This window comes from Oryctolagus cuniculus, chromosome 11 (assembly GCF_051225735.1).
Source record: "Oryctolagus cuniculus isolate XC-2025 breed Fujian yellow rabbit chromosome 11, ASM5122573v1, whole genome shotgun sequence".
Lineage (NCBI taxonomy): Eukaryota > Metazoa > Chordata > Mammalia > Lagomorpha > Leporidae > Oryctolagus > Oryctolagus cuniculus.
In genome coordinates this window covers 18,437,024-18,456,966 of record NC_142877.1, presented here as the reverse complement: position 1 = coordinate 18,456,966, position 19,943 = coordinate 18,437,024, and the positions used below count along the sequence as shown (strand labels likewise).

The following is a 19,943-nucleotide window of genomic DNA, read 5'->3' as shown; positions in this document are numbered from 1 at the left end:
ACTCCAGGCTCGCTCGCTCGCTCGCTCTCTCTCTCTCCTTCTCCCCAGTTCTCTCCCCCTTTCATTTCCAGAGCCAGCAGCATCAAACCTATGTCACTTGGCTACCTAGCCTGGGTGTGCATTTAAGACTTTCAACTCAAAAAAATCTCATTATACAGATGAGAAAACTGAGAGAGGCACAAAGAGCTTACAATCACTAAGGTCACTAGTGGGTGACACCCCCAGAGTCTTCCCTGATAACTGCCCTTCAGCAGTGCCAGGGAGAGTAGAGGGAGCCCCTCAACAGCCCTGTCCTCTGCCTTTAGGATGCCTACCCCCACCAGGTGTAGAAGCCAGGTGAAAGCAGGTGAAAACCAGGGTGATGCAGGTCAAAGCAGACTCAGGTGTGTGGATATCAGCCCTCATCACAAACTAGGCCTCCTTGCCTGCCAGTGGTTTGTGGGGGTGGAGCTACTGCCAGGGCAGGTGAGGGCAGCTCTGAGCCCTGCCCTGTCCTTACTTGACCTGGTAAGGGCCAGACCTCCCTTACAGTAGGGGGCGGGCGGCAGGGTTAGGGGATGCCTAAGCTAGCTACATAGACTCCTCTACTTGAGACTGAGAGTCTGCCATGCTGAGGGTACACATGCACACACGCATACACCCACAGACACACAAATACATGCATACATTGATGTGCACATACATACATATGCCCACGCATGGAAGCACACAAACACATACAAAGTTATGCATATAGATACATACACCCACATAACACATACAGACACACACAATGCTCTGAGAGACTGGGGGCAGTGAGCAGTCAAAGGAAGATGGACATCAGAAAGGAAGGAGAGACCTTTTTAACCACTGGGGAGTGAGCGTTTGTGCTGTGCCGTCCTCGCTTTCTGTCATTCAGCCCTCACATCCCTTTGAAGCACATACATTCTTATCCACACCTTTCAGATGGGGAAATAGAGGCTCAGAGAGATGACGTCAACTCAGAAAGACTCTGAATAATCATCTGAGAGATAACCCACTTTATCCTACAAAAACACTTGAGAATGTAACTGCCGGGGTCTTACTCAGATGAAGTCCAGCCCACTCTGAGACTCTTCCCGTCGGAAGCCGGCCACTGTGACTTGTGTAGACACACAGGCCAGCAAGAACATCACTGCCTGGGTGAACAAGGGTCCATTGGGCTGTACAAGACTGGTGTTCAACAGCAACCCCACGTGGACAAGATCAAAAGGCTCTCTGGTGAAAGAGGTTCTGGAACCCTTATCCGACGTGCAGAACAGAACTGTAGAACAGAACATCAAGTGGGACTTGATGTCTCATTCTAGGTACTGGAATTCATGATAATAACGTAAGCGGGGGTTCAAATAATGGTGAGAAAAAGACAAAGGAGCAATGACCCTACTATCTTTCAATGAGCTTCTGAGATGTTCTGTAGTGCTTTCCAAAGATAATTTGCCCCCTTCTTAACCTCTTAGGATGGCTAGCCCCCTCCCACCCACTCTGCTCTCAGTGTCCTCATCCATAGAACGGAAAGAGAAGGAGTCTGGCGTCAGACAACCTGGTTTTGAATCCCCAGCCCAGCACTTGTTAGGAAGATAATCACAGGTACTTTGCTCAGCCCCCACGAGAATTGATTTTCTTCTAAAAATATCTCCACCATAGGTTGTCATGGAAGGTATGTTAGTTCCCAGGGGTTGTTGTAAGAAACTACTACAGGGGCCAGCGCTGTGGTACAGCAGATTATAGCCCTGGCCTGAAGCGTCGGCATCCCATATGGGTGCCGGTTCTAGTCCCAGCTGCTCCTCTTCTGATCCAGCTCTCTGCTATGGCCTGGGATAGCAATAGAAGATGGTCCAAGTGCTTGGGCCCCTGCACCCACGTGAGAGACCCAGAGGAAGCTCCTGGCTTCAGATCAGCCCAGCTCTGGCTGTTGTGGCCATTTGGGGAGTGGACCAGTGGATGGAAGACCTTTCTCTCTGTCTCTCCCTGTCACTGTCTATAACTCCACCTCTCAGATAAATACATAGAAGAGAGGTACAGTCAAAGCCCCTGTGAGATCTGGGGCCAGTTCAGGCCATTGAGGAGAGCGGAAGCTGAATGACTAAGGACACCCACATTTTCCTCCTACATCTTCCACCCCTTGAAAACTGTAACAAACCTCTTAACCCCTCCATACCTCAAGATGCCCACTGGGCATTGTGAACTAACACACTGTGTGCCCAGAAGGGCTGGGCATGTCAAGAGGTGTCACAGCCATGCAGCTACTTGTACATTAGGTATCTGGTTTCCATTTTACAGCTGGGCACACTGAGGCCCAGGGAAACTGAGTGACTTTCCCTCTTCACCACCGCTAGTATGTAGCAGAGCTAGGATTCAGACCAGCCCTCAAGCCCTAGCCTTTACCTCCTGACTCACTGTTTCATTCGAATAAACCTTTATTGAGCATCTACTGTTTGCTTGGCACAGTTCCAGACTCAGTAGTGACTAAAACAAGCAAAATTGGTGGCAGTTACCTTTCCACGACCATGCTGCCACTCCAAAACTGATGACACAGAGTGACGAGGGAGATAAGCATGCAGTGGCCAGGGAAGCCTGCTCATACACACCAACTGCAGAATCTGGGCAGCTATAGAGTAGCCAACGCTGACCCCCACCCACTGTGGAGATGGAGTCCCCAAGGGAGGCCACTTCCTGCTGAAGTTCTTTTCTTCAGCACCTGCAGCAGGACAGGACAGAGAGGGGAGAGGCAAGCTGGCAATCACAGGCCACAAATCTCCTCCCCGCCCCACGGTGCCTCCTTCCCATCCTGACTTCAGCCAGGCACCAGAGCCATCGCTCATGTTTACGATGCGCTGTGTGCAGGTTGCAGACCTACCATCATCGTAATGGGCTGTTGTTTTTATTTTCCATTTATAGGAGAGCCTGAGTTACTACCTATGGTCACCGCAGCCATTAAACTGCTCCAGGCCTGAGATTTACATATCGGCCCCACGACCTGCCACAAGCTGGGGGGGGGGGGGGGGGGGCAGGGAGGGATAAAAAAGACATTTACAGTCTAATTAGAGCTGGTGATTGATACCCAGAGACAGGAGAGAGCAGCTTTGTCAAGCCCAAAATCTTGGGGAGCCCTGCCGGCCCATGCAGGCCCTAGTGATGAGAGTGGGGAAGCCAGGCCTTGCGGGAGATAAGGGCAAGGGTTCAGAACAAGTGAGTTCATGTCCCCACCCTGGCACCCAGGAAGACAGGGCCAGAGAGAGGGGAGGAATCAGGGAGGGGAGATTCTCCACTCCTTACACCACTATATCAAATTACTGTCATAATTGCTTCTATTACCTGAACAAAGGTCCCTGACAACCAGTTAATAACCTGCTGTAGCCTCCACAGCTTTCATCCTAGTATCTCAAAACACATCATAAATAATTAAATGCTATTAGTTGGTGATTTGTGTAATCAAACAACTTTATAACTATCTTTTTTTCCCCTTTCGCTGTGCCTAGAACATGACTCAGCACTATGTTCTCAAATGAGGAAACTGAGGCACAGAGAGGCCTCGTGAACTGGCCGAGGTCAGCTGATCCTCACCACAGCTCTGTGTTCCCACCACACTCCCAGTCGCAGTTATCTGAATATTCCCTGTGGAAAGCATCCTCAGGCCCACTGGGGCAGGTGCAAGGATCCAGCAAAACAAATCAGCCACCTGCCTTCCTGGCCTCTACCTTGGTCCCCTCGTACCATCTGGGTCCCCCACCTTGAACTCGCTCACAAAGTGTCCCCCTTTTTCGTGTGGTTTGGCCAAGGGACAGGTTTTGATGCTTACAAGCATAGTACTTGTCAGCACCAAGTGTGCAAAGCCCATTCTCTCTGCATCTGTCATTTAGCTGAAAGCTATCATTTTCCATTTCCTGTGACTAACGCCCACTGGAAGTTAAATTCACATGTGGGTGCAGGACCCTCCATCCAAACAGACATTTCATCATCATGTGCTGACAGAGCTCCAGAGCCCTAGCCAGGATGCGTGCAGGCCAAGGGCTGTGGGGAGCCCAGAACAACGCACTTACACATGTGTGGGCAGGATCCCTGGCAGCCCCTCTGCCCTGCACAGGCCAAGGCACAGGGTGAGCACTCAGAGAATGAAACTGGCGCAGTGGGCCCAGGACTGACCTTTACCAGGGTACAGGTATGGTGGAGCAATTTCTGGTGAACTATCTGTCTCCCCCATCAACCTGAGCTCCCTGTCTCTGGATCTTTCCCTAATTCCTTTATATTCTGGACTATGCTATGTGGTAAATATGCTTATTCTTGTTGCACAGGTGTGGAAACTGAACTTAGAAATTTATTCCAAGTTACATAGATAGCAAATGCCTTAATATGGAACTCAATTTTTTTGGCCCCCAAGTTCCGTGTTCTTATAATTCCTCAGTTAACTCACTATCCAGTCCAAATAAAGAATAGATGCACCATTTGACTCATTTAAACTCTCGAATGCATTTCTGCACCCATATTCTGGACAATCAAGGTCATATCCACAGAGCAGAGAAGGAAAGTAGAATTGGCCAATATCCGTTATCTTAGACATCCAAGCCACAGTATTTTGGGGGTGAAGGAAAATTCTTGCTATGAGCATTGGTTATTAGAATTGCCAACACAAATAAACTTAACTGGATCATGCCAAATTTCTTCACTGCCTTGAGAATATTTGACTGTATCTGCACCTAAGTGAAATTATAGCAGTCTTACCCACCATCTCGTCTATAAAATGAAGCAACTATGTCTGGTCTGTGATCTGTGCCTCATTTTCATCCATCAGATATTTAGTGGGTACCAATGTTATACCCAGTCCTAGGCTGGATGTCAGGATGACACAATGACTGAGAGTGCCCTAGAGAAGCCATAGAGAGCAGCTCCCAGGCGGAGGGCACTAGGGCAGGAGAAGGCTGGAAATTCATGTGTGCCTAAGGCAGATCAGTTGCAACTGCAATGGGAAAACAGCTAACTACTGACTCTGCAGCCACAGAGAGAATAAAGGGGACTACGAGGGCTTAGTGCTCCCTTTCCCCTGATCGGGATCTGGGGCGACCACCACTTGGATCATCCTATGACGACCAGGTGTTTCTGTCAGCTCAGGTTGTTATAACAATTCACCATAGGCTGTAACCCCAGGATCGGGGTCCCTAGCTGACCCAGGGTCTGATGAAAACCCTCCTCCTGGTTTACAGGTGGCTGACTTCCAATTGTATCCTCCTGTGACCAGAGCAGAGAGAAGGCTTTCTTGTGTCTTTTTTATAAATACAGTAATCTCACCACAAGGGCTCCTAAAGGCTCCACCCCCTAGTGCCATCACTCACACTGGGGGTTAGGAGTTCAGTACACACACTAGAGGAAGACACAAACATTCAGACCAGAGCACTCACAGTCTTCGCAGGCAAGAGGCTAATCATGATACTGGCCTTTAAAGTGCCTGCTCTATTGACCCTGCTCCCAGCCAGAGTGGTTTACACTGGGCCTTTAATCCATTCCTCTTGTTTTCCCTGGGCTGGGGAAGACACCTTCCCAGGAAGAAGTGACATTATGAATTCCCCTTCAAACAAGAGGATGTTCTTCACTTAGGGCAAAATCTAAGTAGAATCTTGGAGACTTAGGTAAGGATCTTAGGAAGCTACATGAGCTGACAACCAAGTGGTAGCAGACATTGTCACCTCCACTAACACTTAGCCCATGCCTCTGGAACTTGCCTACCTTGGGAGGAGTCTGTTGACTTATTTTCCAGTCTACAGAAATCTGAGTATAAAGGGTAGACAAAAGCATGTGATGCATACATCTAAGAACATTAGTCCTAGTGCACAAGGCCACTGTTTCCCTGTTATCTTGGAAGGCACCTCAAGGTCTCATACAAATTAGAGTCCTTGCAGCCACCCCAATGATGACAGAGAGTATCAGATGGGCACAACAATGAATGCCATGCCATGTGATGTTTGGACCCTCCCAGACAACCGCTTTGACACCAAATAATTCCTTGCATTGAGACAGCAGGGGAATAGAGCTGAGCTACAATGGGGAGTGGAGAGTAGAGGCAATCACATGGTCCCTACACACAGGAAAATACCTACTGCTGACTCTTTGTTAACTAGGTGAGCACTTCTGCTCACAGGGTGCTCTTGGTCATCATCACTTCTCTGCAATGACAATTGAGAGGATTCGAAATCAGCAGCCAGTTTTACGGTAGGAATGCATTGGTATGGACTGAGAAAAATGATTGAAGGTTTCCAGCCCCACTAGTCATTACTTGGGCCTTAGGAGGAACAATAAGCCAATCCTTTGCAATAAACCTTAATACTTATCTCCTACTAGTTGTTTCTCTGGTTGAACCCTGACATATACAGAACCTAAACGGACTTAATATTAAAAAAAAAAAGTAGCTATCCAAACAGATGGAAAGTCTGCCATGTGTGACAACTTGGATAGGCCTGGATGATATGTTCAGTGCATGACCCATGAAGTATCTAAAATGGTCAAATTTGTGGAAACAGAGTAGTGAACAGTGGTTGCTGGGAGGCTGGGGGCAAGGAGAGTCGGGAGTTGGTGCTCAATGGGTATGACGTTTCATTGTGCTAAATGAATACATAGTAGAGTTCTGTGTACGACATCCACATATAGCTGTGATATAGCACTGTGCTCTTACACTTTTGTCTTGAGGCAAGTCTCATTTCAAGTGTGCTTACCACAAAAATAGAGGGAAGGTCACAGGGAAACTTTTGGAGGTGATGGACATGTTGTTGACTTCATTGTGGTGACGTTGTCACAGGTGCATACGCCCAAAGCATATGCTCAAAGCGTAGACATTAAATGTAGGTATTTTAAATATCAATTATACCTTCACAGGGCTGATTCTTTCAATGTGAGGGGTAAAGAAACCACATCAGTTCCTACAGAGCCTTCACAAAGCCTTGGACATAGGGGTTCCTGCCTCATCCTTGTGCCAAAGTCCATAAAAATCTCCCTTTTATGCGCTGCCATTTCTGGACAAGGCAACATTCCTGCCTCAGTTGGCAACTCTGTAGAGCGGATCACAGACATGTGGACATATCGACTCTGACATATGGATCACGCTCCCGGCTTGGTTTAGTTTGGTTCCTCATATATACAGTTTTATAAGGCTTCTTTTATGTTAGGCTAACTCTTTGATCTCCCCAGGAAAAACTCCGCCTACCCCCACCCCACTCCGGAGCTTCTTTTAATCTACAAAAATCACTGACCACAGCTGCCGGCCGGGAAAGATTCTGAAGAGACAAGCTGAGCAGTGTGAGCGAGTGCGTTGGACACAGGCGGCAGTAACTGGAACAACCGTGAGTGTCTGCGGTGTGAATGCTGAGTGTGAGCCCTACACAGGCATCCCGAGCCTTGGAACGGGAAGGGGAGATCCAGCCCAGTGGTAGGCTTGTCTCAAATAGTAGCTACTTTAATCTGGTGAAGTAGAGACCATGATCTCTGTTTAGCAACTAAGGAATCTGAGGCTTAGGGAGAGTCCTAGGTTGGGTTTGCTGGAAGCAGCCTCTGAAGCAAAAATTCTCTTTATTCTGATACAAATTCAAACTTACAGAGAAGCTGCAGAAATAGCACAAGGAGTTCCAATATGCTCTTTATCCAGACCACCGAACATTCTACCCACCTCTTGCCTTATCTTCTCTTTCTCTCTCTCTCCCTCCCTCCCTCCCTCCCCTCCTCCTTAAATGCACCATTTGAAAGTAAGTTGGAGACATCATTGTCCTTTGCCACTAAATATGTCAGGATTGAGGACATTCTTGAACATAACCATGGTACCATGATCAAAATCACAAAATTTAACAAGGTTAACAATGTTATTATCCTTGCATAGACCATATTCAAATTTCATCAGTTGTCCCAATAATATTCTTTATAAGCCTTTTGTTTTTCATAGTTCAAAATATAGTCCAGGGCCAGGCATTGCATTTAGTGACTGCGTTTCTTCAATATCCATTAAACTAAGATATTTTCTCAGTCTTTCCTTGCCTTCGTTGGCCTCGACATTTCTGAAAGTTGTTGGCCAGAATTTTGCTGAATGTTCATCAGTTTTGGTTTGTCTGAGACAGAGATTCTGGAAAGCATTCCCAGGAATAGGTGGTTAGGTAGGGAGAAGTGGAACCTTTAAAGAAACAGGGCCAGGAGGGTGCACCAGCAAGCAAAGTCCCTTAGAGGGGAGTCTGGCTTCCCCCCACGGGGAAGTTCTGCATAGTGTGGATTTTATCTCAGAGTGAAGTTGGAGAACTTATACGCCCTGCCCCCAGCATTCACTTCCAGATTCTACTCCCCAGGCTCCCAGGCTAAGGGGATTTCTACAGCTGCAGGGCACACTTGCTGGCTGTTGTATGGCATGAACAAAAACAGTAGAAGGGGGAATAAAGTTGGGACATGACAGTGCATGCTACAAAGACTTTGACTTACACAGAATCACACAGCTTGTAAGTGACAGAGCAAGAATTCTCACAACCTTTGTGTCATGGGCCCACTCTCCATCACCTCCCTAGAGAACTAGAACCAACCAGAACCCTGGGTAATCTGGCTCTGTCTAGTAAATTCTTTCTAAACTGACCTCTCACTTGAACACCCACTGTGTGGCCATAGGATTGACTGCAGACCCAGTGTAGCTGGGCTTTCCTGTGCCTGGGGCCACGCAGAGTAGTGAAAGACTCACAGATTTTCAGAGATAAGTTAAAAGCAACAACATCAAGACTGGAAACAGCAGGGTTTAGGTTTTTGGGAAGTTTGGGCCAGAGGGAGCAAAGGTGAGTGTCCAGGTCAGAGGCCGACGAGCCTAGGGTGAGCTGCCGGAGTTCAGAGTCCCTGAGTCACGTGAGGACAAAGCTAGGGGTTGAGAGTTGGAGACAGTCAGCTGAGAGACCCCACTCCTCCAATCAACCCCGCTGATTTCACTGGGAACCTACTGCATATCAGGTACTGTTCGGGGCCAGGAATAGATCATACAAAAACCTTTGTCCTTGTGAATTTACACTGTGGTAAGGACAGAGAGGCAGACAATTAAAATGAATAAGCACATTACGAAGCAGAAGGTGTTAAGGTCTATGCAGAAATAAAGCAATAAAGGAGGAGAGAGGGAGGCCTGGGTGGGAGGGGAGATGTGGACACGTTTAGTAGGAAGATTATCTCACGTGGGAAATGGATAGCAGTTAGTCTGATGCCTAGCTTCCATGCAATATAAATGGGAATGTTACAACTCACACTGTGAGAAGGGGGAGAAAGTCTTAATTAGTCCTGAAGTTAGTTCAGACAGCTTTCATGGGAAGGAAGCAGTCCCCTCATGTTTAATATCAGGATTCCGTGAATCACGCTCATGGCTACTGACCTGGATGTGTTCCACAAAAGACAGATTTCTAAGCGACATGGGAACTCTGGTAGGATACGGGTCTTCTCTATGGGTACAAAGGCCAGGGAGCAGTAGCTATAAAGTTCAGAGTTCCAACTGACTTCCAAAGCAGCAGCTGGAACTAGATGTGAAGGCAGATCCAGAACCCAAGCTCCGAGGCATCCAACAGGCAAGGAGCTGGACAACGTCAGGGGCAGAAGCTGAGATGTACAGATGGACACACGGGCTGAGAAGAGGAATTTCAAGGGTATCCTGACCAGAGTTATTTGTGGTGTTGATGGGCTCAGCATCCAGTACTCTTAGCCTGAAATCATGTCACGGATAAGTCTAGAGCTTAACGGGAGCTATTTATCCATCCCAGCCAACACCATTGAACAATGAGGTATGGCTCCCGAGGCAGCCACAGACTGCCAGGCTTGTCTCAGAAGCACTCTTCCCACTGTTGACCCTTCTGTTCTTTCAGACTCCTAAATGAACGCCTACTAAGAGCTGTGTATGGCGGATACACAGTCCTCCGAGCACCTTTACCCAGGAAGTACATTATCCATTTCACAGATGTGGCAAGTGGGGCTTCAAGACAGTAAGTGTACTACTGAAGGAAGTAGGCACCCAGAATTCCCACCAGGTCCATGTGGCCCCAGCCCATGCTCCTCCCACAAGCCCATGCAGCCTACAGGTCATGGTTTTCATCTGTAAAATGGGCTCAAAATTGCCAACCTCATGTGGTCACTGTGACACCTCAGTGAGAATCCATAAACCCTTCAGCACCTGGAACACTCAAATCCTACCTAATATGTAGTAACAGAAGTAGCTTCATCCTTCAGCCCTCCCATGAAAATCTGTTCATTGCTCTGAGAAAAAACAGAGTGGAACAAAATGGGTATCCTAAGAAATCCTTAGCTCCTTCTCTCCAAAGAGGAAGCCGTTCCCCAGTTCCTGGTCCTCGTAATTCTAACCAGGCAGGTGCTCACCGGGTAGGAATCAGGGCCACACACAGGCCAGGGGCATTTGTTCAAGTATTAAAAGTCAGCCTGGATGGCTCTCCCATTAAACTCCCTGTGGGTGAGCTAGGTTAACGGTGAGGCCCCACGTGACAAGTCATTAATCTCTACGTGTAATGCAAGAGCCGTACAACTTACTCCAGCCCTAATCTCTCTTGAGTTACAGCCTCTTCTGTGATTCATAAAACAAATCAATCACACCTCCCAGGCGCTCATCTATTTATGAGTGTCTTTTAAACGCTAGGAGAGGGAAAGCCTGGCGGATGTTTTCATCCCTTGTTTCACTGGGTCAACCTCCACAGGCTGCAGAAAAATGGACTCTTGCCCCAACTCAGCTCACAGATCAAGCATAGAATGCAGAAGTTTGCCAGGAGCCAATGATTTTGCATCCATAGGGTCTGGAAGGCACCTCCCTATTGCTCAGAGTGGGGATGGGGTGGGGGAGGGCTGCTCATCACCACCTTACATCTGCAAGGCTCTTGGGTGCAATGGCTTTAAAGCACAGCCACCCATTCATTAACACGACCCTCTCCTTGAATCTGGGTGGCTGTGTGGCTGCTTCCATAGGATGCAGCTGACAAAACGCAAGGTGGCTTCTGAGGTTTGTCATGACACACCACAAAGTTTCCACGTCTTCCTCTGGGCCTCTGTGCTGCCACAAATGGAGTCACACCAGGGTGGAACTGTGAGGCCACAGCTGAGTCCAGCTTCTGGCCACCCCCACCCTTGCTCAGACACCAGGTATGTGGGATCAGACGCCCCAGTCCCCAGCCATCCATGTCACCTCCAGTCCTTTGAGTCTTCCTCGTGGAGGCCTCAGAAAGCTCTCTGGACAGAATTGTCCTGTTTGTATGGATCTTCTCTGAATTTCCAAACCACAGACTCCCTGAGCATAATAAAATGGATATTTCCTCTTTTTAAATTAATTTATATTATTGATTTTGAAAGGCAGATAGAGAGAAAAACAGACAGATGTCTCTTTGGTTGGTTCATTCCCCAAATGCCTGCAATAGCAGAGGTTGGCTAGGCCTGAGCCAGGACCCAAGAACTCAATCTGGGTCTCCCGTGTTGGGGACAGAGACCCAAGGACTTGAACCTACTGCCTCCCAGGGTGTGCATTAGCTGGAAGCTAGAATCAGGAGCAGAGGTAGAATACAAACCTGGACACTCATATGGGATACAGGTGTCCCAAGCAGTGTCTTAATCATTGCCCCAAATACCCACCCCAAAATGGTAGTTTTCTTTTTTTAAAAAAAGATTTTTATTTATTTATTTGAGAGGTAGAGTTATAGACAGTGAGTGGGAGAGACAAAGGTCTTCCAACTGCTGGTTCACTCCCCAAATGGTCGCAACGGCCAGAGCTGGGCTGATCCGAAGCCAGGAGCCAGGAGCTTCTTCTGGGTCTCCCACATGGGTGCAGGGGCCCAAGCACTTGGGCCATCTTCTACTGCTTTCCTAGGCCATAGCAGAGAGCTGGATCTGAGGAGGAGCAGCTGGGACTAGAAGCGGCTCCCACGTGGGATGCTGGCACCACAGGAGGAGGATTAACCTACTGTGGCCCCAGAATGGTAGTTTTCTATACCGCCAAGCTTGGAGTGCTGTGTTGCCTACTAGCAGGAGCTGGCATGGACAAGAAGGCAGAGCAGCACAGTGCAGTGGTAACAACTGGGAAAGCGCTCACCAGGTGCTTGTTCCTAGCCATATTTTAATATTGTAATCAGTTCTTTGCAAAACCCTACCAACTGGATACTGTTGTCCCTACTTCAAAGAGGAAACAGTGGTTCTGAAAGACTAAATGTCTTTTCCACGACAACAAACCATATGTTCAGGCAGAAAATCATTCCCAACTCCACCTCACCCTGTTCTGCACTCTGACTAGTCAGCCGCACTGACTACCCATCTTGCCTTAATTCTCTGAGGGTTTCAGCTATTTTGCCCAACTTTCTTGTTTCTTTAATAATGTCTACCTAAATAATCTGTTGAAATGGTCCCATTAACAGTAGTGGTGAGAGTGGTAAGACCATGGGACTGTAGCTTCTTGATCACAACTTTAGGAGCTAGAGAGGGGGTGAATACCCCACAGCAGCTCCTGAACTTGGGGGTCTCAGGGCTGGGCCTGATGGTGGGAAGAACCTGGGTTGGAAGGCCCCTCAGCTACCCACTCCCAAGACAGACCACATATAAGAGCAATAAGAAGGTGAGAAAAGGCAGCTAGGCCCTCCCTCTGAGCCCCATGAAGCTTGGAAGGCACAGTTCCATCTTCCCCCTTCCAATAATGTCAGTTCCAAGACTTTGTGGGTTCCATCTCCTAGTCTTCCCACAGGAAGCTGCTCAAGCACGGCTCTGTGCAATTCCATAGTCCAGCCTCTTAGCTCTGTGCCATGTGACCCCTGCAAGTAGAAGCCCAGGGGTGGGACTTTGAGTGGGCAAAGTTCACTCACACTGGAAGGCGAGGCAGACAGCAGATGAAGAGCACAGGAACTCCAGCTGTTAAGTGATAATATGGGCCTGACTTGGCTAAGAGCTTAGACTCTAGGTTCTCACAATCCATCTGCCTTCCTTCCAGAGGGATCTTCGGAAATAAATAAATCAGATCACAGTCCACCCCTGACTTAAACTCTCTAAAGAAAGGTTCTCCCGCAGAGGAATACCCAAACTCTGTACCTAGTCTAACAGAGATTCGCAGCTCATCTACAGGCCTTGTTAAGGAACACCTTGCTGGGCCCCTGCACCACAGTTTCCAACTCAGCGGATCTGGAGTAGGGCCCAAGCATGCATATTTCCTACAAGTTCCCAGGGGATGGCTGGTGCTGCAGTCCAGATGCCACTCCTGAGAACCACTGGCCTACAACAGCCAGAATATTTTGTCACCTGATGCTCTCTTAAGCCTCACTTTTTTCCAACCTGTTCACCAAGCCACAAAACCCCCATTGGGGTCCATAGACCCATCTGACTGCTGCCTGCTTTCAGGGCCTCCGTGCTCAGGAGGCCCTGCTGTGCAACCACTGCCTCCCAGTCCTGCATCTCCTCATCTTCTAGGGTTCTGGTTGGTGCCATCTTCCAAATAGTCTCTTCTCTGCCTACCCCTTTAAGGATGCCCTCATACCAATGCTTTCAAGCATTGCTTCCTATCCATGTGCATCTTAGCAACATCCAATATGTGTTTATCTGTTGGGGTTTGTTGGTGTATGTGTGTGAGTTTTCCTTAGCTGTAGGACCCATCAAAAGACTTGGCCTTCAGCCCCACTGTAAGCTCAGCACCCAACTCAGTGCCTGTCACATCATAAAAACTCAAAAAACATGTGCTGGATGGGCACATGGCATTATTTCATTCTCATTACAATGCTGGAAAAAGGGATTATTAAGCACATTTTACAGATGAGGAAAACAGAGCTCCAAACAGGGAAATCACTTATCCAAGATCAAACAGCCAGCAGTGAGTCCACATCTGTGCACTGCCAAGGTCTTGACTAACACTTTCCACGCCTGGTAGTACAAGAATAGAGGAGCAAGGCTAGTGCAGGAAAGCAATGCTGATGCAGGAGGCTGGGAGGAAAGGAGGCAGGCCAGAGGGTGGGTTGGCATACTTACTGGGCACCCTCTAGACACTCCTGGGCCTTAAAGGGACAGAGAAACAAATATTCCCCATGTAGTTCAGGAAAGGGCTACCTGGAACATGGTGGAATTGTTGTATCTGTGTCCTTATGCCTGGAGGTTTTGCACCCCCATCTCTCTGTCAGACCTTCTCCTCTAGTCCCTCATTGGTCCCAGGAGTAGGTGGAGCAGACCAGAGACATTGGGAAAGGACAGGGTTCAGGGCAAATGCTGATGTGGGGCATAAAGGGGGTGGAGCAGGGGGAGGAGCTGAGGCAGGCTGGGAACAGGGACACAAGACAACACCACCACTAGCCTAATCCACTTCCAGATCCCAGGTTCCATGGTCAAAGGTCCTACACTCAGTGGCATGGATTTCATGGATTTTGCCGCTTCTTGTGCAATGACTGCCCTGGGGTTGCTCCAGAGGGCTGTGGGTCAGGGTCAGGCCACCTTTAGGACTGTGCCCTGACTTCAGACCTGTGGCTGTGTGCTGTCTGGGCAACATGAACACTGTAACCCATTCATTGTAGATGGAGAATCCAACAATTATCAGTAGGAGCAAAGACTAGCTCATACCATTAATCACTCCATTGATAGTTACTGAACTGTACTATGTGCCAAGCACTGTTTGGGACACACGGGAAAATAACAGACATTTGGCCCTGCCTCCTTGAAGTTTATACTGTGGTGGGAAATGCAGGCAATGGATTTTCATACTGCTGGGTATAATAAGGTGAATACAGGGAAGGGACAGGGTACTGTGGGAAATGCATGCTGGAGGATTTACCCATCTGGGGAAGCAGGGGGCCCTCCCCGCCTCCAAGAAAGCAATATTTAAGAGAACAATAAAAAATGGTAGAAATTAAGTAGATAAAGTGGTAGGGATAGAGGACAGAGGGGCAAAATTTTTCTCATGAACAGCAAGGAGTAAGAGAACATTAGATAGCCTGAGATGGAGCCAAGACACATTAGAAAGCATCGCGAAGAAATAAAAGAAGTAATTATTACTTTAAAGCACACACTCAAACTAGTTTAACAAAATGTTGTGTTAATTATATCTACCTTAATGAACAGATAAAAAGAGTTTGCAATTAGTTCTGTAATTGGTTATGTGAAAAGAGACGCTTCTTTGAGTTCTAAAGCATATGTCCCATAGACAATTTGTAAGAAAAAAGATGTCGCTCCCAGTCCTAAAGCATGCTGCCCTAAAGAGCTGTCACATTCCAGCATCTTGTAGACATCTTCCCTCCAGGGCTCTGCAAAGTTAAACTTCATCCTAGTCGTCCCTGGATCAGAGACCAAAACAACCACAAAGCGTCCTTACTCTAGGTGTGACTGACACTACATTCAGTGTAACTGCCACAGAGGAAGCTCTGTGACCTTGGGAATGTCCTCACCCTTCCAAGATTGGACCTTTAAAATGGGAATATTGGTAGTGCCAGTTTCATGGAGTTGCTGTGAACATTAAGCAAGGACCCTGCTTAGTGCATAGCAAACAGGAAAATGTTTGATAAATACATGCAAAATAACATGTATGGGCCTATATGTGTCATATTAATTTTCTATTGCTGGCATAACAAATTACTATCACTTAGGGGCTTACACAATGCACTTACACTCTCATTATCTGAGAGTTCTCTGGGTTAGAGGTCAACATGGGTCCATGGGTCTCTTCCAGCGGCTCTGGGGGAGAGCCTACTTTCTTGATTTTCCCAGCACATGCCATGGCTCTGGACCTCTGCCTTCATCTTCAAAGCCAGCATCATCGCACCTCTCAGACCATTCTGTCCTAGTCCCTCCTACCTATGGCCACAGCTAGAAAAGGCTCTCCAGTGTCAAGGACTGATGTGATTAGATTGGGCCCAACTGTATAATGCAAGATAATCTCTCCATCTAAGGTCCCTAACCTTAACTACACCTGCAAAGGACTTTGGCATTGTAAGGTTATGTACTCACAGGGTTGGGGTATGGACTTCTCTAAGGACTTTTTTTTTTTTTTTTTTTTGCCTCCTACAAATGTTTATATGTACCTGCATGCAATCAAACACAATGAGTGTTTCATAGAAAGTGAGTGAGGTATGTTAGTCTTCATACCTGTAAATCCTTCTACACCTTATCCCACTTCAGTTCCCCACAAAAGAAAGCATGAATCCACTGTATAGTTGTTTTAAGACCTTGGGAATACCTTGTCCTTACTTTTCGAGTCCTCCCCTCCACAGTCATCATTTGGCTACATTAAAATGTGCCCAGAAGTAGGCGTCTGGCCTAGCCGTTAAGACACTGCTTGGATACTCACATTCTTTATGGGGTGGCTGGGTTCTAGTCCAGCTTCCTGCTAATACAGACCTTGGGAGGCAGCAGACAATGGCTCAAGTACTTGGGTCTCTGTCACCCATGTAGGAGATCTGGATTAAGTTTCTGGCTCCTGGCTTCAACCTAGCCCAGTTCCAATTGTTGCTGTAATTTGGAGAGTGAACCAGTGGCTGGGAAATGCCTTTCTCTCACTTTTGCTCTCACTCTCTTTTTTCAGATAAACAAATGAAAATTTTTAAATACAAGCACACACACACACACATATACAGCCATGTCTTACTTTGAATATAATTCCTATACAACTTTAGAAGTTGAAATGAATTAAATTTGTTAACAGGGACCAGCATTGTGGCACACAGCACATTAAGCTGCTGCCCAGAACACTGGCTTCCCATGTGGGTGTCAGTCCAAGTCCCAGATCCCTGATCCAGATCCCTGCTAATGTGCCTGGGAAAGCAGCAGACAATGGTCCAAGTTCTTGACCCCTGTGGCCATGTGGGAGACTTGTATGAAGTTCCTGGCTTCTGGCTTCATCCTGACCCAGCCCTAGCCATTGCAGCCATTTGGGGGAATGAACCAGCAGATGGAAAATTCATTCTCTCTCTCTCTCTCTCTCTCTATCTCTATCTCTATCTCTCTCTAACTCTGCAATTCAAATAAATAAGTAAATCTTTTAAACAATCATTAACCAAGTGTTCTGTTTCATGCACATGTCAATACAAGTCATTCTTGAATTTGTGGTTTCCTTTGCTTCTTCAGAACTGAGCTGTCTACACAGGTCTCTGAAAACCTTGTAGGTCTACAGACACAGTGACTCAAGAACTCAGCAACTCCAAAGGTCCCAAATCAACAGCTATTTCACCGAGGTGAGGGGTGCAGAGAAGACATGGAAGGAAAAGCTAGGAGGAAGTGGAAGGAAGTGAACAAAAGAAACAAGACGGAGGGAAGAAGGAAGAGAGAAATAATAGTAGATAAGGAAGAAAACAAGGGAGGAGGAAGGAAACTGGACTGCTCCTTAAGGATCTCTGGCATGAAATCTCAGCAACACACCTTCTCTCCCGGGTCAGGACCATGCTCAGACTGCCCACGCGTAATCCAGTGCAGAGTCATTCATTTGTTCACTTATACAGCAAATAGTTGCCTTGCACCCTGACACAGGAACAGTGCAATGAACAAGACCTTGTCCCTGTCCTCAAGAATCTCCCTGAGAATCCTGAGAAAACAAGGTTGGCCCGTCATCAGGGAACACACCACGAACAAGGATGGCTATATGTCCCCAGGTCTTTCAATACCTTGAGAAAAATTCAGCTCCTTAGCTAGATTCCTGTGGGGAGCAACTGGGAGCAACTGGGACTAAACTAAGTTACTCGAATTAAGACTTATTCTATGCATCTGCTCTCCCACAATATGGCGCTGGGAGAGGAGGAAACAGCTTCTACACAGCTGCCTCCAGTTCAACCAATAAACAGCAGGACCTGCTCCTGATTGGAGGAGAGCAGCATACTCGGCGTGTGGGCAGCAGAGTTGGGATTGGTGGAAGAGGACTATAAAGGAGGAGAGAGACAACATGCACCAGGAACATCTGAAGGAACACCTGAGCAGCCCCCGAGAGAGCCGGCCGGCGGTGTGCCGCTCCCCCGCGGAAGTGGGGAAAGTGGCCAGGGGGAACCGCCCTTCCACGGAGGTGGAAGGGACGGTAGCCAACCCGGGAAGAACCAGCATCAAACCCGGGAAGGGCCGAGCAGACGAAAGAACAGCGCAGGGTCCTGTGTCGTTCCTCCACGAAGAGGGGGAGCGACATAATGGTGCCGTGATTCGGATATGAAGCCTAGGCAGGGTTTAGTGTCACTCCTCCACGAAGAGGGGGAGCGACAGATTCCTTCCTATTTTTTAGACACAAAGTGAAATATGCAGTTGTTAGGAGCTAGTCTTTGACTGGAACCCATGGAATTTTCCCAACAGCCTAGAAAATTCCCTTGTGCCTTTTCCCAGGAAATATCCCCTCCTCAACAGCAGTCATTGCGCGGTTTCTCACCGCGAGCTAGTTGTGCCCGTTCTGGAACATCGCATGTGTAGAATCGCACAGATGAATTCTTTTGTGTCTGGTTTCTTTTGCTCAGCATGATTTTATTTTAGATTCACTCATGTTGTGGGTATCACTAATCTATTTATTTGTACTGCTTGCTTGTATTCCACTGTATAAATAGACCGTAGATTTTCATCCCTTCTCCTGTGATGGATATTTTAAGCTATTCCTGGGTTTAGGCTATTGTGATTAAAGCTGATATGAATGTTTTTGTAGATCTGTGTTTTCTTTTCTTTCAGATAAATACCAACAAATGGAATTACTGTTATAGGCTAAATGCACATTTAAGGTTTTAGAAGCTGTTTTGCAAGGCAGCCATCCTGTGTACTCTCCCACACACACGGCCTGGTTCCTCCGCGGCCTATCCAGCATTTGGGCTTGCTTTTCTCATCCTTTTTGCTCTAGACACTCTGGGGCAAAGTTTACATGAAAACACTTAACCCAGAGTGCAAAGAACGCTTCAGGGAGCCTCAGAAGAATTGTATCTAAAAGTGTACATACAAGCTGCTGTCTGCTTCTTCCGAGAGAAATTTACACAACTTTCAAAACTACAGGAGCACTGCTCCCAGAAAGACTGATGTTGGAAAAACACCAGGCCCATCAGAATGGAAGAGGGCTCCAGACCCAAAATGCAGTCTGCACACACCCCCCCACCAGTGGGAAAGGTAGTCACAGTCTCCTAGCTGAAGCTTCTTAGGGCTTATTGCAGCTTGTTCCTTTAAGGGAAGGCTGGCAAAGACAGCAGTCTGATGATATCCTTCTCTGAGAGTAAGAAAAAGCCTGTCCCTGGCCACATTCATGGAAGTTCTCTAGCAATCACCAAAACCAGCTGTTCCCAAAATGACCCAGAGCCCCCATCCGATATCTTCAGACAGCCTGGGTGTCTCTTCAGAGACAACTGGCGACCTTGAAACTCACAGATATGCCTTCATCTGTAAGGACCCCTCCAAAATGGACTTGAAGAGACCTTGGAAGCCCTGTCTAGCTAAAGACCCCCTTCCCTCACTGTGAAAGTGCCAAGCTCTACACCATCTGATACTGAGCCACGAGTCACATGTGGCCATGGGGCACTGGAAATGTGGCTGGTCCACACTGAGATGTGCTGACAGCACAAAATACATACCAGATGTGAAACTTAGAATGAAGAAGGAAAGTTGTGAAAGATCTCATTAATAATTTTATATTGATCACATGTTGAAAGGATAACATTGTGAGTTAATTGGATTACATAGACTATACAAGGGTACTTCAAAAAGCTTGTGTGAAACAGAGCTAAAAAATATGTATCTGGGGGCTGGTGCTGTGGCATGGTGGATAAAGCCGCTACCTCCAGTGCCGGCATCCCATATGGGCACCAGTTCGAGTTCCGGCTGCTCCACTTCTGATCCAGCTCTCTGCCATAACTTGGGAAAGCAGTAGAAGATGACTCAAGTCCTTGGGCCCCTGCACCCATGTGGGAGACCCAGGGGAAGCTCCTGACTCCTGGCTTAGGATTGGCACAGTTCCAGCCGTTGTGGCCATCTGGGGAGTAAACCAGCAGATGGAC

The 19,943-nt window shown here is 47.6% G+C and overlaps 1 long non-coding RNA gene across 3 annotated transcripts in view; it reads right to left on the bottom strand.

Annotated features, from left to right (window-relative positions):
* The window catches only part of LOC108176599 (uncharacterized), a 218,218-nt gene that overhangs the window by 74,800 nt on the left and 123,475 nt on the right, over positions 1-19,943 (bottom strand). Inside the window, exons 2-3 of one of the 3 annotated variants that reach the window (XR_016215838.1) lie at positions 10,189-10,251; positions 2,455-2,716 (exon numbers count right to left, since the gene is read on the bottom strand). The exons of 1 other annotated variant lie outside the window; for it this stretch is intronic. This is a non-coding gene — a long non-coding RNA (uncharacterized LOC108176599). Of the gene's footprint in view, positions 1-2,454; positions 2,717-9,196; positions 9,627-10,188; positions 10,252-19,943 lie in introns of those variants that run through there. One more of the 3 variants, XR_016215837.1, reaches the window with a different exon arrangement.